General features: G+C 41.6%; 1 protein-coding gene and 1 long non-coding RNA gene across 4 annotated transcripts in view; one reads left to right on the top strand and one right to left on the bottom strand.

Moving 5' to 3' along the window:
• LOC111245956 (uncharacterized) overlaps positions 1–18,517 on the top strand; it is a 106,706-nt gene extending 88,189 nt beyond the window's left edge. For both annotated transcript variants that reach the window (XR_015322244.1, XR_015322252.1), the window contains exon 3: positions 11,615–18,517. This is a non-coding gene — a long non-coding RNA (uncharacterized LOC111245956). The remainder of the gene's footprint in view (positions 1–11,614) is intronic.
• The window catches only part of LOC111245953 (solute carrier family 4 member 11-like), a 424,503-nt gene that overhangs the window by 214,152 nt on the left and 186,361 nt on the right, over positions 1–23,990 (bottom strand). The gene's annotated exons all lie outside the window — the stretch shown is intronic.

Below are 23,990 nucleotides of genomic sequence, written 5' to 3'. Positions count from 1 at the left end.
TGATGTCTGCAACCTTACGTTGAGAAAATATAGCCGATATTTGTATCTGTTACGAGACGAAACGGCGTAAAACCTACGCAATCTTAATTTAAGCTTACACTGTGTGATTCTGCCAATGACAACGTTTTCATTTGAAATTGTTGTTTCTTTTATGGCTTGTTGTCTAGTGACTCGGATGTTCACATATTTTTCTATACGAATGGCAGCTTTGCTACTGGGAGATATGTACTTCGACGAAATTGAAAGTACCTCACTATTCTCTTATTCTTTCACATTTTCCTGACCTCATTACCATATATACAGAGTGTGGCAATTATGGAAAATTTTGCCGTCATTTCGATTTTTATCGTACCCGTTCGTAACTATTAAAATACTCTACTGCTACGCTTTTGTTTGTGTGAAAAAACAACTTATTCGGTCTTAACATACAATGGCACATGGGCTTCGCCCTGATTATGCAACATTGGCCAAGCGGTTCGACCTGCTAAATGGCAACATACAAACAAATACTACCAATACGACTACTCATTACCATCGGCATCGCGTTGCTTCGAACCTCGTTACGCAGTAGCTTTCTCCTTGGGATACTGTAACGTAACAAAGATTTCTCGCTATCCGCGTTTCACACGCACGCCGGAAAGAAGAAACAGCATCTTGTGTATCTGTTCAGCCGGCGGCCACGGAAGTCAGCAAAACGTTACACACAAGAAAGCCCACTTCTATTTTCTTATTTTGTATGAGAGTTCTTACGTCTCCTGGTCGCGGAAGAACTTTCTCGATAACCATGCTTTACATCACCGTAAAGCAATGTGATAGGCAGACCGCAAGATGCATTTCATGCGCCCTCTGCAAGCGTTAGGCGGCTGAAAGCGTAAACCTTGCGTGTACAGTGTCTTTTTTTTCGAAGAAACAGGAATACTTTGGAACAGCGGCGGCGGCGTTAAGAGCGATACAGTCTTTGGAGTCGGAAAGAGCAGTGCCGAGGATGGCGGGGGAGCCCCGTGATTCCGATGCCCGCTCGCTATTCAAGGAGGAAAATATTTACGAAAAGAATGCCGAGTCAAAAGGCTAAGCAAGTAAAAGACGAAAGTAGAGGGTGCTAGAGAAGCAGTAGGGCTATGCGGACAAACGTCGTGTTTTAGGATAGGACGGGGCCTGTGGAGTCCCACCAGGAGGGCCACTACGAGAGTTTGTTAACGTGGACCTCTCCCATGTAATCGGTAGCTTGGGAAAATGGGGATAGGGCCCTCAGGGCTCGAAACATCATTTGTCACAAAGGCACATTATGGGAGGACGGGCGCATCCGAACGGAACGGGTGGAAAGAACGAAACAACGAACATCCGAAGTGACGGACAGCCCGATAATGGCTAGCCGGTCAAGTTGTGCGGTAGGCAGCTGGGAGCGCGATCAGACTACAACGCACGTCCAATCCAACCATCTCCTTTTTCATGTAGTTTCCCACTGCTCCCAGCCTAGCCTTAGTTCCATATCTGTGCGGCACGGCTCATTTCTAACGTTAAACCAGACCCAACCCCCATGCTCGTTGACTCAGGTCAGCATGACGTGGACGGCAGAGGTGATCGCAGCTTCGACGACGAGACTTGTAAGCGCGCGACAAAGGACGTGAAGTAGCGATGCTTTGGAACGTAGCTCGTGTGCCGATATCGGTCCGGCCTCGTCGGTTTTGCTGATTACGGCCGGCTCCGTTGACTGCTTGCTTGCTCGCCTGCAGCGTGGTAGCATAAGAGCCGACTTGCCAGCCAGACAGCGAAGATCCTCTCACTAAAGCAACGAACGGGAAAAGATCGACGACAACGACAAAGCGACGCGGAATGCGTGACGTGACTGCCGCGAGGATGAGCAATAAGTTTGTCAGTTTGCTGGCGGTGTCCGAAGCGTGAGGCTTCATTGGCCCGCTTTGTCCTTCATTTCTACAACAGAAAAGATGGGAAACAGGGCAATGACAAGAGCTCGCCATACTTCAACCCGCGCGATGCTGTCTACACATTGATTCGCCCAGGCTTGCTCGCACATATAATCAGATAAAGACAATAATACATAGCTATAACCTGGCGTAACACATGCAGCGAGCGGGTGGCCGCCTCTACAATTAATAGAGTGAAAGAAGGTGGCTATAAAAGGAGCGTTGTTTATCACTTCGAGATCGTCGTAGAGAAAACTATGCTTGTAGTAGACAGTTTTATGTGGGCTGACAGAATAGGCATTGTTAGCTAGACAAAACTATTAATAAATGAATAAGGTACGTGCGCTCAGGTTTTGTCGACAAAAAACAGTTTAAATGCGGGTAGAAAGATCGTTACTTTCGTTCGGAAGCAAGGTCGCATTAGCAGGATATAACGAGCGTTAAAAACCCTCGACCTTCCTGTTCTCACAATGTCGTTGCACTAACCAGACTAGATATGATCCGATAAGGTCTCAATGACATATTTTATTTCTACTTTTGAGGTTGGCAGATACATCTTCTAATATCACATTTTGAACAAAAAAGATTAACGCTGTGATTGTGTTTGCAGTGCTCGCTCTACCGTACATCGTTCGGGTATCAAGCTATTGAAATATCAAGTGTTTATTGTATAGCTGAATAGACTAAACACTTGTCGCCAATGAATCTTAATAGCCACAAAAGACTGACTGTGGTCTCACTAGAGGCTGCCAGATCATAGGTGGTTCGTTCCCTAGATATTATTTAGCTGGTCAGAAACTTCCATGGCAAAGGCAGACAAGTCAAAATGGTCAAAATTTCCTATCGGTTAACTTATGCCTAATCATGCAACGCCGAACACTCTCGTATGGTTTTTATTTCATGTGGATTATTATAACTTAGAACTTTTCGTACACAAGGTTTTTGTTTTTCTTGTATTATTGTTAGTTTTTCTACAAGCCGACACAGTTTTCCGCTTTAATGCATGCGTTTTGCAACTAGAATCAAGATTCAAAACTGGCAGACTGGGTACGGCTGAAGTGCTTGGTAGTCTAGGCTGTGAGATATTGCTTGTGAGACATCGTAGCGTACCTAGAAAAGGCAGCACTAAACCACTTAAGGCATACTTGGTGAGCTTATTGGCTACTACATAGTAAATTTATGCGGTTAGGCAAATGTCCAAGTAAGACCAGCTGCAACAGAAGTTTGCGATGCGATCTTCCATAATGCAGCGGCCTTTTTTAGACAAATAGCTTCCATTATCCACCGCGCGTTTTGAATTTGCGCCTTTTTTTGCTCGACCTTCTTAGGCACAACATTAATCATAATCTAATACTAAACAATAATAGCATTGTACAGTGAATCTGAACTAGTATCGTGTGCCTAGTACTCCTAGCGATGCACAATAGATCCTGTACTTTCGTCAGAGCTTGTGGTTAACTTTTTCAATTAGTAGAATCCAAACTCGCCTCCAGTCAGAGCCTTAACTTACCCTAGCTAATTAAGAGTCGCCAGCGAAAGTTATCTAGCCTGTTTGCAATATCTCTGAACCGGAATGATAGAATAATCATATTTCAGACAAACGGCAATTCATCTGATAAACGCGGGCGCACGACGGTTAGGCCCAAAAGGCTTTTAAACAATGTTGGTTAAGCATTGTTTTCAACATTTCCCGCCATCGTATTGACGCTATAATGAATATATTCGTAAGCCCAGGCGGAGCGCTTTCTATTCGACTTAGGCCAAAACTATACATATTTAAACAGCGGACTAAAATAATTTTATTATATAAGCGCCTTTTCATTTGTAGCGACCTAAGAAAAAAAGCACGAATCCCCATCGGGTTTATGCCGGAAGCTACGAAAATCTTTCGCATAAGCCGATATGAAAATGACGTGTCTAGAAGTTTTTTTCCGGCAGCGGTGCAAGAAGCTTCCAAAATATCTAAAAATAAAAGTGGCCTAATTTTTCGAATTGAAGATACAATTAAAAAAATCGAGAACAAGTTTCTTAAAACTATCGATAGCTTGACTTTGCTTGTTTTGTCAAGCAGCCTGACAGGGGGCCAGTTCTGGCTTTAGATAGGCAGATGACCGTGAAGCCATCACAGGCCAATGGCGGCACAGCGAAAGCTTACTTGGAAGGCATGTATATAAATATGAAAACCGCTGTGGGGTCTAAAGTAATTTGATCGAGTTTCCAGAACAGAGCATTAGGATAGCCTGGTAGTATAATGGAGTGACACAAAAAATGCAGTGGGTGGGGCCCTCGAGAAGGCAGGGTTGATTTTAATTAGGCTACGCAAATAGTTTAACAGGGAGATTGAGTGACTGCAATGGGTTTGGGTTCAGAACCCGGATCGGTAAGAGCTCAAGCCAGATAAACAAGTTGGATTTAAGTGAGATTCGAAAAATAGTGTTAAATAGCGTTCGGCGAGGATGTTTCATGCGGATAAATACGTAAATACATAAATACGCCTGTGTGTTTCTAGTTAATAGACATTTTACATGTGTCGTACCGATACGAGTTATGATAGTAGCTGATCCAAAAAGAATCTGAACTTTAGCATCGAGTTACACGTTGCTTACTGCATTTTTTTTTTTTATTCAATTCTTATCTACGGTATGTGCCTGCAGTGCTCAAATTTATTAAGAGATAAGAGACTGTCGAGAACGAGGCCATCAACAATTTTTATATTCTCAATCTATTCGCAGGTACGACAAACGCTAGTGTTGGTAGAGTTGAGTATATGTACGAAAGAAAAGTCGCTTTAGTCTAAGAAAATTATACGAAAAAGCTTTTCCTTGTTCAATCTAAGGTATTGTTTAGCGAAACCCTATTTTGCCCTATATCAATTTTCTATCAGTTTTCCCTATACATACATATAATTCCTGTTTGTATGGTCATTTAGAACACTATCATTAATCGAGCGTACTTTGACATTTAGGGTTAACTTTCACGTTTTCGCTTCTTGGGCCTATGTTGCACTTTGGATAAACCTTCAATGTTGAGCGTTAGCTTCTGAGGAAGGCTCTGTAACTCCTAGAAATTCATCTGAAGAGGACAATCGACTATCCGCTTTGTCCGCTATGATTCTAGGAGTTTCCATAAATGTTACGAAGTGCTATTTATTATAAGCCGTTTTTCCACTATTTAAATCTTTAGGTCCCGACAATATTTAACGTTTTGCTAAGGTGCCTAATATGCGTGCATTGTAAATTCTAAATCACTGATTTCCTTTCATCACCGAGAATGACTGTTGCATAAGCGTACAAGCATGTCCGCTGTGTGTGAACATTCCAATTATGACCGATACTACGGTCATTGTACGCCGTGCCTAGAAGGTGTCACCTGCACTTTGTCTGCACGTCCCCCTAGCGGCCGCCATTACTGGTGTTCGTTGCTGTTTACTCGCAATGGTGTATTTCATTAATAAAACTAACTTTCCATATCCCTCGGCTAGCTTAATTACTTTTTGCGGCCTATAGCCTTTAGTATGACTACAAAGGCCCACGAACAGGCGTGTAGCGTATGCGAGGTAAAATTGCAGCTGAGAATGTTGCTTGATCAGCTAAGGTAGGCAATGGCGTCAAAAATGTAAATAGCCCATTAACGCTGCCGCGAAGGAAGTGGCGCTGTCGTGAAGGGTATTGAAACATTTGCTACCTGCTGATGTTGGGTAGTCGTCTAACTTACATGAGTGCCCTGCCTTCCTTCACACGTCGGACCACTTCGATCGAAGGAGTTAACAAGTTGTAAACATATTGTTTGCTTTTGGGCTCTGGAAATATTGATGCTCTGTTGAAAGCATTTAACAGACGATGATAATATAAACGAATAAAGCAACGAAGCTAAACAAAAACGTTTTTCTTTTGGCCTGGCGTTTACGATGTGATTCGGATAGCTGCTGTTAGAGAGATGGCACTGTCGCTGCTAGGCCTAGTGCAAAAACGAAAAACATACGCATTCGTGGCAAGCTTGGAATATTCCAGACGGCGTTCAATAGCAGGCGACGGAACAGGCTGATCGAGCTAGGTCGCAGTTGGTCCGGTACTTTTTCGTTTTGGGCCGCTAGCATCCTCAGGAGGCTCAAACTAGCACATCGTCCTTCAACGATGACGCTGAGAGCAATCATCGTGTCGACATGATTTCTCTCTCTTTTTCTCTGGTAAACCCTCTCAAAGGGCGTTCTAAGGCAGCCTAGCTTGATGTGTAGCGAATGAGGTGAGGTACGCGGATCTCCTTTGCGGCATATTCAGTGTAGATTCAAACTCAAATTACCGTCCGTGCTCTAACGACGGTAGAACGTTTCGAACCTAGGCGCGACTACATTGTGACCAAGAGGCAGCATGAAAGTTGGCTTCTACTATACCCATTGCTATAATAACCAATTTCACTGCCTTCGCACTATAAAAAAGATTCACGTAGGGGAAATTCTGTATGCTATACACGTGATTATCTATATTCGAAGTGAACCCTACTATTGTTATAATGTATTATTGGATTTAGAGTAGCTTGAATGAAAAAGGACTGGAACATTTTTGAAGTGTAAGATTTTATGCGACGGTATGTTTGTTAGTGGATCAGCGTTTGACAGTAAATGAAGCTCTGTTCGCTAGAGATACATGTGAGAATTTCCCGTATAAATGGGAATATAATTGGGGGATCATTCGATTAGTTGAGACGCTCTTTGCATGGCGAGACCTTGCTATGGAAGCTGATAGATTTCTCGTCATGTTGTTCCTTATCGAGATTCTTTGTCTGTGCACGTCTGGTCCGTTGAAAGACCCCTATGACTACTAGCCTGTTTGTCCTTACAGGCGTTAGGTTTGCACAACTAAATCTACAAAAGTAATGCCTGCGCTTTTCAGAAGATTAGGAACCGTTATATGTACAACGAATTTTCTGAAACAGGAAGACCGTTGTATTTCCATCTCTTGCTGGTTCCATTGCCAAACACACACATAGACACTTAATTGAATTCTGCTTCATTCAACATCAGCAACGGACGTGGCAGGGGCAATAATATGGAATCAGCAAGATCTATAAAACGCCTGTAACACATATAGCACGCTTTCCTACAATACACACAATGTAGAACATTTACAAACGCAAAAGATAATGCCTAGACACAGCTTCATAAGCTGTTTGTGTGCGTACGGCCTCCAATTCAACGAGCTCTCATAGTACGCCATTGCATTCCTGCTGAAGTTATACTCGGAGCAGAAGACGCACAGTCTGTGGGGACAGTGAAGATACTCCAGCGTCTTAAAAAATAGACTGATTAAGGATGGAAACAATGCCAATTTAATAAGCAACTACGGAATGTACCACGTAGTTGGCCAGTTGCGCAAAGAAACTTTATAAAAAATTTCTGAAGAATTTCTGAATAAAAGGCGTCGGAAAGGAAAGGAACTACAGAGTCGTAGTTAGTCGACAGAGAATAGTAGGTCTGGAGACGAACTTATTGCGGTAGGAGGAGCCGGAAAGAGAAAAATTTAAATAGTTTAAGCAGCTTAAGTTTACGTTAATACTGCTGTATTTTGTTGTTGTTGTCAAGGCTGACAACCTAGTTGCAACATCAGCATCCCGTCGAAATGGATCGTAACTGGGTGGCAAGCATTTCTCAGTGGACTCGAGACATAAACGTAAAAAACACTGCCACCGTTATTTTTGCTATTGTTTATATATATGTATATGTGAACATGTATCACTGTAGCATAGTTTTTACACAACTACAGGTGATTATACACTGGCAGAAGGTCTGGACACAATAAGTAACGATGCAAATGGGGCATTTACGATGTTTCGTGTGATGCTTTGTTCCGCTTTATTGACAGTTGGTAATGTGGACGTCACTATACAAAGTCCTTGCGTACATAATTGCAAGGTATGAGAGCGGAGTTGGCGTATTAACTGACTATCTTGTTTTACCTAGGTCTTAAATTAAAAACTTGCATTCTGGGCTTAACCAGGGCATTACTTTCGAAAAATGCGCTCTAATTCATTAAAACATGTACATGGCATAAAAAAACTCCCTGCTATTATTAGCGTAGTGATTGCATTACTTCAATGTTTGACTATATCGCTTTTTAATAAATGCTTTTGCATAACTTTTTTATGGATCACACATATTCTATTTGGTTAACAATGTATCGTTTCTGTGTTTTGAATTTTACGTCTGGTATTGCCTCGGAACGTTCCAGTAGACGGCTGACTCCCAGCATGTCTCTAACACACATGTACAGATACTTATCATTTCAGGGTTTTAATTTAGCAGACTCTTATTCCACGTGCGGTATATTTGTCACGTGTTTGCCATTAGGTTCATTTACGTCGAAGCCAGTACGCAAACATAGCTAAGTTGAACTTGGTGAGATGTCAGAGAAACCCTACAGAGCGTGGAAGGCACCATGTGGCAGGCATTTTTACGGCAGGGTTATCTATTATTATAAGATGCACAGTTGTCGCATGGTAAACCTAAAAATGAGATCCACAATTGAAACGAAGTTTGAGGAAAATGGGCTCGTTTTTTCTAAAAGCGTCGAGTGGGACAGCAATGGTCGAACAATGCGCTAAGTTCTGTATCTGCGGACCTGTATAACGGTTAGAGGCTGACTGGAGCCTGCTAGAATAATAGGTAGCTGCGTGTGATAATGACACACATTTGGACTTTAAACGTTTGCCTATAGCGCAATAAAAAGCAACGATCATGGGTAAAGCCTACAATAGTTTTTATAGTGTTGAAAAGTAAGCCAAAGTTAATAAGAAGCACCGGCTGGGAGTAGTTTTCTCAACTTCTAGTAGTTTACTATCGTCAATAGTAAGTATTGTATCTAATGCTAATTGATACTGCCCAATGCGGGAGGCTCTAAGGCCTTTACGTAGTACTATATTAGACCTAACAAATTTACATTGAGTACCACTTTTTTGACTGTGTACGCTAAGATTTTAGAATTTAATGTCTGCGATCGGCTATGCAAACACAGCTGTTAGAACGGCTTTTAGGTAGTATTAACACTCTCGCCAAAACGCAGTTCAGACTATGCTGTGGGCGCTGTCGTGGGATCACGTCTAGCGGCATGGGTCGGAGTGTTCAAAACAGATATCTGCTTTGTAGCCAGCCTGTCGTCCACCTTTGTGTCGATTTTGGGCCGGGCCGAAGAACGATGACATAGGGCGAATGGCCTCCACAAGCTGCCTGGACGCTCCGCGGCGACATGAAGGAACCCTACCGATGTAGCTTGGCCCATGAAGTAGTTCGCAAATGACCCCCACGATCACAAAGACAACTAGTAGAAACCCACTTAGGTCTGCTTGGCCTCAAGCCCATTGAAAATGGACGGCGCATAACGAAGAGAAATACATAAACGAAAGAAGCACCTGTTGAAAATTGGGCAAACTTATACCACCCCAAAATCAAGCTGCGGAATTGAAGTCAAAAGGATGTCCGTTTTTCAATGCAATGGATTCCGACTGAAACCGGACGATAAACTCGGCCAAAGGATCACTCACTACCGACGACTGCATTTGTATAAGTCTTTTCCGCGTGCGATTCTTCGATACCATCCGTTTCGACTTTTCCCTATGATCTAGGCTGAAAAATCGTACTGAAAAATTTTACCGTTTGAGGTAGGTAAACATAGAAAACGAGCGACTAATCAACAAGGGATAGATGTTGACTTTTGATTGTGGTTCAATTCCTAATCGAATTTACGTTTAAATAGATTTAATCCACAGAAGAAGGAAAAATACTGCTGTCAATAAGGTGTGTGCGAAGGGGCGAGGCTGTCTAGTTTGATCAATAAGAAAAAAGTTTTTAAACGCTTATTTCATATAGATTTATCTGTAATTACTTGGTGCCACAGTTCACCTACACCGCCGGCAATCTTCGGTATTCGTGTTTTGAATGCGATCTGTGTTCCCTTATTTTGTCTTTTAAAATAATGTAGTTGTAGTTGCAAGAACAATATTGAGTAATCCTAGCTACGAAAAAATAATACACTCTCTTGGCGACAACGAGTACCTTTATTAATTATTTTCAAATTGGCCTATCATCACGCAGATTTAGCAGGACATACACTATTTAGATTTTAAGGATCAACACGATTGGATATGGCAAATCGACAATATTCCCTACCGCTGGCACAATACAGATAATAAAAACAGGGTTTGTCGCACCCATATGAATTACCATGTCTAAGGAACATGACCATTATCGCTCTAACACTGATTCATATATGCAAACATATCCTGCATTTTGTTGTATGTAGAACACGCTAATTTGGACTATTTTTACGACGCACATCTATGAACAATGGTATATTGTGCCTGTATAATGGGCCACCGTTTCCATTGCTCTCACCCTTCAAATGAAGTACGGCTCCAGTAATAGCCTTTACAGTCTCGAACAGTTGCTACTAATGTTCTAACTCCGCTCAGGACCTTTGAGGTAGACCTAGACAATAATAACAATAACAACAATAGTAATCCTTATAATAACAGCATTAGTGTCTTTCAGCCTTCTTAGGGCGTTTTTCCAGCAGCTTCAAGCTTCTCCTCCAGTTCCCAAAACTTGCGTCCTTTTCGATTCCTCCTTCTCCTTCTTTCTACATCTTGCTTTACGGGGTCGGCTGCGTCTCTAAGAAAACAGTAGATATCTGCGCGTACTATTTAGAAGCACTGCCCTTCTGCAAACGTCCACTCCAATCTCCACCTAGACACAATTCCTACACGAAGCGATAATGCACGCGCTGCATGGACCAGGTCGAATTTATACGTATAGTTTGATTCGTTGCATAGTAGTCTTAGGTCTTAGTCAATCATTCTTTGTTTTTATTGTATGAAAGTGATAGCAAAAAGGCCGAAAAATTACGACGATCACCTTCGCTAGGCACCATACACTGAATATTAATTAAACAAATACTTTTATGTTAATCGAACAGTAGTGTTTAGCATAATGATTCGCTAGGGCTTCGCTTTCGGTGGAGGCATCTCTTCCTGTCTGGTGGTGAAGACAAATAAAAATGATTTTTTTTTTAATTTTAGGTTTTATAGAGGAAGAGGTGGTTGGTGCCTATTAAACAAGATAGACTATTACGACATGTTTCGACCGTTTTCTTTTAATACAGGGTTTAGATCAACTAAAGTATTCCCCGCTTGACTTGTATTTGGGTATTTTAAACATTATTATTATTATATAAACACAGAAAATACAACCCACCCTCAAGGCACAAAATCTAAAGTTTTTGGTAAGGTACTTTCCCCAATATAGTTCCAAGATAGTTGCTTGATCGAAATGGAAACAGCGAGCACTGTGTCGTTTCTCAATATTAACCGTGATGTCTAATTTGCTTTCACGTATTTTTCTTCAGCATAACGTGTTAAGTTTATAGGGCATGTTACTCTGCTCCTTTTATTCATTTTAAGCTCCTTTATTCCTTTAATTTTCTTCGAAGTATATTGAAGACAAATCAAACGGGTACCGACAAAATCGTATTTGCGAGAATAAAGATTGCGTGTGCCTTCTGACAGCCTTCTCTGGTGCTTTGTCGGGCCACCGATGTTAAGCAGCTGGTAGATATGTTTGTACTGATGATTGAATGAACGTACCTTTTTATGACTTACATCTATGGAATTAAGTTAGTCAATTGAGTTTTTTTTTTTTACAGATATCTGAGTAATCTGCTGGCACAAGGAGGAGATACAATTCGTCGTGCTTGCGTTATGCTCGGGATAGCGATCCCGAGCACGTGCAGTTGTCACGTGCATGTGATCAGTGAGCGTTCTCCTATAATATACGACCTTGAGTGTCTACCGAACCCCTATGAGTAGACATTTATCAGAACACATGACCCGCGCTTATAGAGTGTGTGAAGGCAAAACAGAAAACAAGAAGGTGATCCTTAGGTTTTTGACCTAGAAGAGTTCAGTTGGATATTGTACACATTCAAGTCACCGGGCAGTGTACGTGATTGGACTCTACTTCCTATAGTTAACGTTGGTGACGACTTCGGCTGCGTACCTGATTGGCGAATAAAGTTACCATAGTAGTTATACCAACTCATGACCATAACAGTTAAACGAGTTATGAGATGTTTAACTGTTGCAACAGGTTCGTTGAGAAGTAATATACACTCTTTATGAAGCTCTACACATACCGGTTAATATAAAGCATGTATTGATGCAATTGCTTGTGTCCCTGTCTGGCCGAAAAACGGCAGTTTGCCTTCTAAAACGCTTACCATATTTAAACACTCATTCCGCCGAAAACTTCAATTGACCCTTTCGCCAATATCAGTACTCACTGGTCTACCTATAAATCGGCGTTCCGTCTCATTTTCCGATTATCATCCGGTTCGCTCGCTTGTTTCACTCGCCGAAATTGTCCTGTCTTCCTTTTTCTAATATTGTAATTGTTTACAAGAAGGTATGTCCGGCTGGATTAAGGGCACTGGGGAGGCCGAGTTTGAGTCTTAGAAGAAATAGAATAGAAAGACGACAGAGAACAGAACATTGAAAATCTAAAGAATGTTGTCAGAAGCGGTACCAGTGCTAGTAAAAGGTCAATGACAGTCACTTACTGTCAAAATGTTCAGAAGTGCTTTCGACGCTTTCATCCCTCTCTCTCTCTGATACGCTTGCCAATTGAGCCGAGTTGTCCCAAACGGGGCCAGAAGTAGTCTTCTTTTGTCTTATTTGCCAAAAACCCTAAAAGGAAGCAGTAGCAACCGACGGAGACCGACCTAGCATTGAGTGAAAGACGTATGGATATGGGAACTACGAGCTACAAGACAGTGTATGGAAGAAGGCGGGCGAACGGACATCGAACGACTGAGGAAAAAACGACTGGAACTGGAAAAGGAGACGAACGAAAAGCAGATAGTCTCTTCGCGCTAAGGTCGAAGGTTACTAAGGCTGTCGGGCACTGGCTCCCTTGTTCTGAGCCATTTTTCTTTAGTTGCAGAGCTGGCTGACTATACTTTTCGGACTCGATCACGTCGACCAGCAGGATTCCGTTTATCAGTGGCAATAGAGACGGAAACAGCAACCTCTAAGTTGCTGAAGGATAAAGAGACCGATTGACAGCTTTACCGACCGTATAATTGTCTCACAGTGAGAATAAGGAATGAAAACAGAGGTCACAAGCGGCCTTTGCGCGAAAAACAATGTAAGGAGTACCCGTGGATGCCTTGTTATTCTGACCGTTGCGTCGTTGAGATCAAAACGTACTGGATAGAACATAGGCATTCCAACAACCGACAGACTGAAGCGTTGTGGATGGTCATGGCACATGATCATTGCAATGCCACAAGCGCAGCGATAGCAGCACTAGCAATTGGCAACATAATCCGGAGTAGCTTCAGAAAGTTACACCCCTACAGCCCCCTAATCCGAAGTCAACGATTTAGCTGAAACGTGGTTCTGGTACGTTTGCCGATCTCGCGATTCCGGTCGCAATGATTCGCAGCAGCAGCAGCAGCCACGAAGGTGTGGAAAAGGAACTAGCGGTTGAGCTACGGAAAAAACAACGATAAGGACGGACAATGCCATGTCGATCAGTAGGGAATGGCGGGCTACTGGCAGCCCGAGAACAACACAAGTAGCAATAAAATATTTGATTTTTGGTGACGATGCCAACGGCAGCGACGTAAGTGGTGGCCAAAAAAGCGACAGTGAGACCAAAAAAACTCCGACAACGTGATATATCTGCATATGATGATGGCTGACAACCTAATACCGCGCTGTTTAGTATAATGGCCACTTGGAAAATAAAGTGACTTTGAAAGATGTCTAAGTACACAGCGGATGATGTTGGCAGATTTGGGAGAGGGATTTTGGAGCTCAGATACCCTGTTCTTCTGTAAAACGCACAAAATACGTAACTACTGTGCTGATAGGGTTTAAGCTTTCTTGGGTACGATATGGTCACGAACGATACTTTGAAACGAAAAAGTTAAGAGTCCTTATTTAAAAGATAGTAAGGAAATATGCTTGTAGACGACACAATGCGATTATGGCACGGAATGAAATCTAACATCGGTTTCGAAAGAGCAATTGAACGTATTCTCAGGTAGCCGATCACGAAAACATTCCATTCCTTCCCAGGACCTTCTTAGACCATTGAATTTATGCCCTCCAAAAAGACTTTGGAGTTTTTCAGGTCGATCCTATAAACTAAGCTCAGTTAAACGGCGATCTTAGTGTCTTCACTTCCTTCTATTTCTGATACGTGGTGCATTTGCTATCTGTATTACCTCGAATAAGCACAAGTCTTAATTTGGACCAGGAATTCACAGGAAGTTATTACAATATGAAGTTTCCTTTACTCATATATATATATATATATATATATATATATATATATATATATATATATATATATGAGACCTTTCGATTAATTTATTAAGTAAATTAAGTTTTAGCTAACGATTTTTACAATGTAGAAATACTCTAATGCTTTTCGAACTCCATTCTAAATGTCTTTTGATTAGTCATGTTATATCCTCGGCTACCGGGAACAGCAGCTCTCGTGCTCGAATGTCTGTGCTACTGGAACATCTAGCGACCGACTGCATGTACAATAAACAACGGCACGAGTACGGACCGACTGAGTAGAGCCTGAAAACTAAAGAGACCTATAAACGGAGTCTCTAGAGACTTTTCTCTTACCAAAGCAGAACGCTTTTTGACGGCTCCGCAAGATAAACATGGGCCATCGGGGCTGAATTGGCGTACATCCAGTTACATGCTACCCTCAAGCGAACCCCAGGCACTGGAAGACGGGCAACATAGTTTCCCGACTCAACGCTGAGCTGAGGTTGAAGCGGGTACGCTCGTAGCAAAGGCATGTGGTTAGCAAAAGAAAGGACACAGGCGTAGACAGGAGTGCGGTAGCTCTTGATGTTCGTGATGTTTATAGCGTGTCTTACATTCGGCCTTGAGCAATAACTGAGGCGTATTCTGGATCGGCTGTGCAATCTTCTGTACTTTTCCAGAAGGTATCATCTAAGATTGTTTTAATTAGTTGAACATCGAATCCAGTGAGAGGCTCGAGCTGAGAGCTGCGCCGAATGGCGCAGGTCCCACATTCTAGTGGCACTTCCAACAGTAACGTGCCCTATTGAAACCAAAAACGTAAGCGTCTGTGCCCGCCCTGACTGTTTAAAATATGACTAGAAATGGTCTATGCTCGATGTAGTGGCTGAATTATAACAACGAAACGTAGAACGATATGGGAAATATCTAACGAGAAATACTTAATTATTTTAGCAGATATGAGTAGAGAAGTGCTATTAAAAAAATGAAAACTCGGTGATTAGACAAATCAATATCGTACATTCTATCGATTGTAACAAATATTCCTAGGCATACTGGTAAAATGAGGGATTCAACGATAACGGAAAGTATGTTGAGTCTATAAGCAGTGCTGTGTAAAAAAATATCTTCGCCAGCTTTTTTCATTGATAATACGACCCGCATTGCAGCTGGCAGCGGTGTCTGTGGGTAAACTTGAAAGAGCCTTCGGGTATACCTTTGTATTTCGTAACTATAATATGACTGGCACTCAAACTACTTATTAACTATATGTTCTAACAATACTAATAACTACGAAGGCTACTAAGGCCGCAACCGTCCAGTTGGACTTGATTCAGACATAGCTACGGTTCATAATAATAGAATTGCAAATTCATAGGCAAGGAAACCAACGACTGGACAGTAGGACAAACCCAATGTGCTATCATCGTTGCTGCTCGAATTCTATGCGTTTATTTAGAAACCTGAATACCAAATACGTTTTAAATTTTGAACTGTACAAGCTTTACATACGAAGGAAGATAAAGGGCAGTCGTGGGTTAGATCGTTCGTTGTAGTTAGAAAGCATTATGCTCTCTGCCCGTTCCAGAAACGTTCATATGCATATCTCATATCAAGATAGTGTTGTCCAAAAGCCGACTTCGAGTATCTTCAATGGCGGCTCGCTATGGTGTTTTGACTTCTTTAGATTATCTACAACGCGGATTATCATCTCAAGAAGTTTCATTCGGGTCATCTTCATATGATGACGATGATGATGAAGATTACGTTGCTTTGTTCTCCCTCTTTCTCTCTACGAACAAGAACTGAGACGAGCAGGAGTTCCGATTTGGATGAACATTTTCTGTTTTGTATTATGGATGTCGTCGCTTCGCTCTCACGGCACATTACGCCGTCTTCCTTGCCGTGTTCCTACGTTTTCGCCCTCATGACTAGGTTTTCTGTATTTACTGGCCTCCTAACTTAGCTTCCAAACTGGCTAGGGCAAAGCAGGCTGCTGTCGCCTTTTTCCCTAAACGCCTTAAGTTATAGTATCCAGCTGAGTGCCTGCTTTGCTCAGGCAAGGCAGTCGACTTTTCTGTCCACTTCCAGCAGCGACTAACGAGGTAACCAAGACGTTTTCGAAATTTCGATTAATTGATCGATAGTGGAAATAAACAAGTGAGAGTACTGTTAGAAATGCAGGGAAATTGTTTTTTTTTTTTTGTAGAAGTTACTCTTCACATTTTTCCACACAAGGGTCGTAAACTATAATTTTCAAAGTGTACTGTGCTTGTTTGGAACGATGTTAAGGTTATAGCTGACATCCGGTCTCAGTCGGTTACCTGTTCATGATTCCAACTTTATTCAGTTGTTTTTAATTAGTAGAAACAAGCTATAGTGAAGATGCTAAAACCTGATAATATTGCAATGGCCATCACAGATCAATCGACACATATTCGTCAAGGGCCGCTAGATCCATATTTCAGTGGGCTTCGTGATACCGCCACGGATACAGAAGCAAACATCCGACGGTGGGAGGCAATATTGGTCAACGTGGAACACCGGTGCCGTCCCATTCAAGTGAATAATCTTGTGCAATTGACAAGTAAACCATTGCTTTATGCCTTGAGGCCGTTTGATCCATGTGTTAAAGACGTATTCCAGAAGCTTCCTGCTCGAATAGGCTCTGGCGTTTGCCTTATTCGGCGATGTCATACCTGCGTTATGGTTACTTGTACTGTGTGAAAGTGGATTGATGCATACTGGAAAACAAAATGAAGAGACGAAGTGAGATAACTGCAGACGACGAAGGACTATTATCGAAAAAGCTCATAAATTAAGCTCAGGCGCCCGAGATCTGGCTGTAGTTAATGGCCCGTGAACACATTTCCCGTATGCCCAGGGTCGTTTGACTAGGATACAGTTTAAGATTCCTTTTTACTTTTTTTTTCTATCAAGGAGCATGTACGCGCAAAGGACGTGTAGGTGCTACTATTAAATCAGCTACTACTAATATAATACTATAATTAGACAGTGATATTTGAGTTCTCAGATAATCTTTGGAGTACGTAATATCTTTGTGTAATATCTTGTAGAAATGAAAAGCAGTCCTTGGAGGTATTGAAGAAAACGGCGATAATGAATGCGATCAGCTCGCGGTGTGAAAGCATTCTCAACTTTGAACAACGTTTCAGAGAAGGGTCTCACTTACGTGTATTAGCAAACCACCAAACACCAAAAACATGATTAATTATACAACAATTTAGGTACGACCACCGTGACCAACCGAACCCCTAATAAAATTGCTTTAGCAGAAAAACTGAATATTGTATTATAAAACGCCACTGCTTGACCGGGTTGTAAGCGTGGTCATGAATGTGTGCCTCTTTTATAGAATTCTTAAGCCAGTCGAATGATTCTTAGAAAACCATACGAGCTACGATTGCTTGGTAGGATGTTTAATTGTTATGTTTGTTCCCTTATTCAAAGATTACCTTTTTTTCGTGTCATTTTCGTTCGAACATTGCTTTACGAGGTACCGAGCGGATGCGCTTATTCGTTCATACCGTATTTACGTGAATTCAAGGAGGAGCGTTGCGTTAATTCGAACAATAAAACCTTCTTAGCGAAGAATCTGAATGGACGGAATAAAACTCTGGAATTTGGAAAATAAAAAAAAATTGATTATACACTATATATTGAACACTTCCTTAAATATATCAGTAAGATAATTGTTGAGGCACCTTTAGCTAATCCATGCTTATCACAAGCAGGCCTTAGCGCACAGGTCGAATAGGATTAGATGATTTATCCGAGCTTTCTTTTTTTTCCTCTATGTTTTAACCCTTTCGAAGCAAATTTCATTTTCTCCTAAATAGATTACGTACTAGTTGTGTTGCCGTTTAGCAGAAGGTAAAAATACAATAGAGAGTAATAACTGGAAGTTCACCATGAGCCAGACGATCGAAGTTGTGTGCAGGAGGAAAGCTCTTATGCGTTCAGTTAATTGAATGACAGTCGACGACGGAGGAATAGTCACGCCTTCGCTGAGCAACGCATCGCTCTTCAGATTTGCTGGACGATTTACCCGGTTTTCGTCTAATTATGTAGTTATCCATGTTGAAATGTTTCAAGGCACCATGTGCATATAGTAAAGTGAATAGTAATAATCATAACGATATACGCTCCTGGATAGTGGTTTTCTGCCGAACGTCGCGAATTTCTTGCGCCGACAGCGTAGCGTTACATTAAACGAGGATATAACGAGGACGATACACGAGGATAACACAACATTGATGTAGACGCCAAACACGACTTCAACCGCGTGCCAGGACACCAGGGATACTGCCAGGTGGCCGTTATTATGGTAATGGCAGATCCATAGATAAAGTTCTCTGGTCTTCCATCGGACAAATATAAACCGCATGTGCGTGCAATCAACAACTGTTACAGCGAGATCTTCATGCTAATTGTAGTATAGTCTCTCATCATTCACACCTCTTTTCGACAGAGCTTACGAATGAATACACCCAAACATCATATGCACATGTCAAATAAATAAGGAAGATGAGAAGAACCAAAAGTTAGTCTTAAAATTTCTAGAATTCTTCTTCTAGAATTAGTGTTACTATAGTGTTTCTCATTTGTTTTCTCACCAAAAATCTAGCTAAAATCAAGAAAAATATCTGAACTTTGAAGCTTAGGAAGCCGAATGAAACGCAGTTGCCAATCCTGCCGGTTCCCGCAGTATCGATCGATATATTCAGACACCGCGCGATCAATGTCAACCGTATACCTAATACAAGAGCCACCTTACGTGCCATAAATCTATGAGAAACATCCATTTTTGAAATGATTTTTACAGAGAGACGGTCTCAGCACTCCTAGTAGACTTCATGTGAGGCGTCAACTATGAGCAAATGAAACATTTTCTTGAGCGTTACCAGTGCTAGGTGCTTCTGCTTCTGCATCTAGAAACTCGGCGATGTAAACGGTTAATGCTGAACATAAACAAGCTTCTAATGAAATTATATCTTGATGGATATAGTGATAGTCTCTTGTATCGGGCACCGCATATATTGTTATTTATAAGGAAGACATCCATTTGGTTGGCGATACGATTCTCTATTTTAACCCAGTTAAGTATTTGTTAACTCTCAGGCTGTATCTTACTGGCAAAACGAACTCGGTGTTAGCTCGGTAGCAGCTTTTCCTTGAAGTTAGGCCATGTTTTTTTACTAGACATATTAAGCAGGAACAGAGCTGCGTATCAAAGGGAACGAAAACTGCTCACGTTTAAGCGAACAAATCGAACTATGGTACTAGTTGAAAAGGTATTGTCAATGCTAGCATATGAAAGAAAACGGGTTGAAGAAGACGAAGTGTACTGAATAAATAGGGATTTCTATTTGCGTCGTCTCTATGATTGTATCTAACCAAGGACGAGTACTTCCTAATTTTTTGCGTCTGCTGAAGTTCAATTGCAATGTTATTTCCGTTCGCCTCGACTAATCCTTAGCCTAATCGCTCACAGGCTCGTCAAGACGTTTGCTCAGGTTGCAAGTATTCCTTTAACAATTCTGCAAGCGCCTTCTTGGTTGCATGAGTTAGCAAGTTGACCTTGTCATGTCAAGGATCGTCTCCATCCAATACGGTCTATAAGTATAAGGCTAACGGAGTATAAGGCTAATCTGGGCTGTTATTATTTGTGCTTATATTAAAAGTTGCTTATGATTTTAAGCAGTCAACCGTGCACAAAACATGCGTAGTTAGTATAATCTAGGCGCCTGGCACATTTATGGCCGTCGTCTAGGTACTTTACCTGCCCGGAAATCTGCAACAATTTGTAGGATATGTAAATGAACGTTTGTAGTGGCGCGTTCGGCCTTATGGCAGGAATACGGTGATGTAACATAGCCTTAATTCAGAATATAGGCAATGATCAGATATTCATTTTTATCCGCACCAGGCATGTTATACTGATTGCGAGCAGGCCAGCGATTGTTTCTGTGATCGATTTCTATCTATTTTATTAGCAAGAGAAGGCAAGAGTCTATTTTATTAGCAAGAGACCTGCTCCTTCACTCTTAAGGGAACTAACGAAAAACGAACACCCTTCGAGCCTTTTGCCGTTATTCTTCTCATATTGATTTTTTGAGCCTGATTTTAATAACCTTCAGTAGAGATCATCGGCTTAATCAGAGCAGAGCAATGTCTTTATTCTGGCGTCAATTTATCGGTGAGCTGTGCCAAAACCTGATTCTGCATCTTCTACAGTACATGTCGTATACAATGAATTTAGGTTAACGACTAGCGCACCATGACTGGGATTCCCTGAGTCTTGACAGATCGAATACTAGCCTTTCTTTGTTAATATTTCGATAACGAAGCATTATTTACTATTACGCCTGCAGATATATTTACATTCATTTTGGTCCTATTTTCATCTAATAATATACTTGTTTTAGGTTCGCTTGCGGAACCGCCAGCAATTCATTGAAAACGACCTGAGACACGTTATCTATGCATATGCAGTAGATATATATAGTGTGAAACGGTCCTAAATAGCTAGCTATAATGTGCTAGCAGATTGGCAGGATTCTACCGCCTGCTGAATAACGTACATATAGGACCTTACTACAGCGACACTGTTATAATAAATTTGTAGAACTATAAAGGTTCATGTGAATTGTGTAAGGTTTTGAGGTTTTCGCTGCCTTTTTAGATTCTTTCGACCTTAAAACAACTTCGAGGCGGGCACTTTCACTTCGCTAACTTGAGCAGGAGATTATATTTAGATAAATACTATGGCCATCTAGGTGCTATCCAGCTTATGCAACTTAGTATAATTGAAGTAAATGAGGCGAGCTTCAGTTTTTGTGGATGAGATAACATCTATTATCTATTAAAGCTTCTAAGTGAAAGATATCATCTACCAAATATCCTGTAATTTATATTTAAAGATTGATCTAATACCGACTCCCTGTATCAATCTTGGATTTTACGTAGAGCTATAAAAATACTACAATAGGACAACACATAAAAGAAAGTTGTACATATTTCGTGATTTTATATCATACAAGCAATTGTTTTTAACAGTGTATGCTCATTTACTAAATTCATTACTCCGAACGTTGGGGTGTCCCATCTTTTCGCTGAACATCGCCTTATTGATATGTTAATCTTTTAACTCTTTTAGATTGATGCTACTTAATTCACTTCTAATTTATCAGCGGTAAGCAACTACATTTATATTGAACTGTACTGCTACCAGAGACTCTTTGATGATTTAAAGTTTTTGATAATTATCTTGACAAATAAAACATTTCCGAGACAGTCCGTCGCATAAATTTCTTTGTTTGGGACCCCAGACGACTAGCGCAGAATGAGGGTCCCGATTAAAAATATGGCTTTTCTAAGAAAGATCCTTTGATGAGGAAATGGCTTAAGACATTTGCTGAAGCAGGGCAAACCTTCTTGGGAGTAGCTGTTATGCAATTTCCTAGAGAAATGTTAAACACATCGTATGTACAGGCTTCATATTAGAAACACTTTATCAACTTTTTTTTTTACAGGTTGTATCGTTTCCCTGTGAAGAGTGTTTTTGAAAATGATCTCCCCAGACTTTTGTTTCTCCATACCTAACACCAATATATCTTATCGCACGCGAAAACCCGAAGCGCATCAATATTACAGCCCTTTGCTTACGTATGATCATCCTACCCATATAAATATATATCCATGTACGTGAGATACCCGTGGCGTCGTCGATGTTTGTCAATGATTGAATGAATCCACTCTTTTTCACACGAATGACTTTATGAAGGTCTCTCCTTCTCGTCAGCAACGTTGTCGGTGAATGGCTCCAGCCAGCTCCAAAGAAACTGGGCCGCCGATGCTTTTGGTGTTTATGTACGAACGTAATTCACACATGATGGCATATGCGTGTTTGCCTTTCTTACCGAATCTGACCAAGCTCTACGTCGAAACATTTTCTAACCGCTTTCCTATGAGAAAGAAGCACCGAAGGAGACCCAGCTTGGCATTCCGATATTGAGGGGCGAGTCAAGTCGACCTTCAGCTAGCTTTCTGCTAGCTGAAGATTCGCACCACAACGTGCCTTCGTGCGAGACTACTGGATCAGTTTACATTAACCAATGTTTCTCGCCCAGCGTTCCCAAAGCTCATTCCACCAGCAATGACCAGGTGGAACCAAGGAAATTGCAATACCAACAACGCCGTTCGAATGTGAACGCAACGAGAATCAATTAAGGCAAACTGGAACAGCGGGCTGCAAGGCGCGGATCGCTTTGAATACAACGCAGTATTCAGTGAAGTTGCCCACAGACCAACCAGTTTCCTCCTGCCCTATGTGCAGCCTTACGGCTGTTTTTCATAGGTATTCCAACCGCTACCGCTGCTTCTTCTGTTACCACCGCAGCGCCTGCGGTCCCTTAGTTCCATCGTTTCTTGCCATGCATTACATTGCATTTTAACTCAATCCCATGGGGCCCGATGTATCTTGTCGTCAGTGCCCCTGTTTGACGCCTTCGTCCTGGGATACGTGACTGCTCATTCTTGAGGTAGCAGTATTAACAACTAGGCAGGTGATACGAGCCATACAACATCCGTGGCTCGGCATCTCAGTACGCGCTATGCGTTCTCTAGGTATATCAGGCATAGCTAGCAAATCTTAGTGCGTTTGTCAACTTCTTATCTACATCACCAATCGACAACTTCAGTGTCATCTAAGAATAGCGGCAGGCGAGCTAAAGCACGAGTGGCCGGTGCAGGACACGTCTCTCCTAAGGGCTGCAGAGTTGCCTCTGACGTACTGGGGCCGTAAGCGGTAATACTGACTGCAAAACAGTGCGCCAAAGCCGCTCCAATCGAAGCGGGATCCGATTTCGATCGGATATCGAAAACGAGGTGGAGTGCTGGCGACTAGCTAGCTCACGCGCCACAATCGAACGCCAACTTCGGACTCTGAAAACTTCAGCTTTCTTATCGCCGTCAACCACGTTAGTTGCTCCCAACGCTTTGAACGCCTTGACCGCTTCAGGCACGGCCAACTTGGTACAGTATATGCGATAAGTTGAAACCGGTGCGGAACGTCAAGCATCCTTTATTTTTATACTTATTGAGAAACAAATAGTCCACACGGGCTTCCACAAATCTGCCCGAGGCTATTCAGGTACATTAGCAAATAGAGACACATTCAGGCATAAAGGGCACGAAATGTCCATCGACTGACCGTATAAAATCGTGGCGTATTACATGAGTACCAATTTCGATCTAGGATTTCAGTCATAAATAGACCAAATTTAAATCGCAAGCATTTTTCATATGTCACTTATGTACAATTTCTGTTAATAATAGCCTTTCTGTGCTAGAATGCGTAGCGGTAATAATTATTAGAATTGTATTTGATCCGGAAGACAGTCAGCGCTATGCAGGTATTATAACACATCAGAGAGGTCAGTAGTCGAGGGTTCATTCGAACGCGTATACAGAACTTGTATCAGTATGGAAGGAAATATGTGCGCCTTTTAGGTACATTTGTATGTACACTTGTTACTTAGAGGTAGATAGAAGATAAGAAATAAACATGTTGTCGATTATGCCCTCAGAATAGAAAGGGTAGAAGAAAAAGGACGAACAGTAGATCGAATAAGTACGGTTTAAATCGTCGCTTGAATAACAATGCCCACGCTTACCTGAAAAACAGTACACAATTAAGTTCATCTT

This window comes from Varroa destructor, unplaced genomic scaffold (assembly GCF_002443255.2).
Source record: "Varroa destructor unplaced genomic scaffold, Vdes_3.0 BEIS01000002.1, whole genome shotgun sequence".
NCBI classification, from domain to species: domain Eukaryota; kingdom Metazoa; phylum Arthropoda; class Arachnida; order Mesostigmata; family Varroidae; genus Varroa; species Varroa destructor.
The sequence above is the reverse complement of the archived record's forward strand: the minus strand, read 5'-3'. Positions and strand labels throughout refer to the sequence as shown.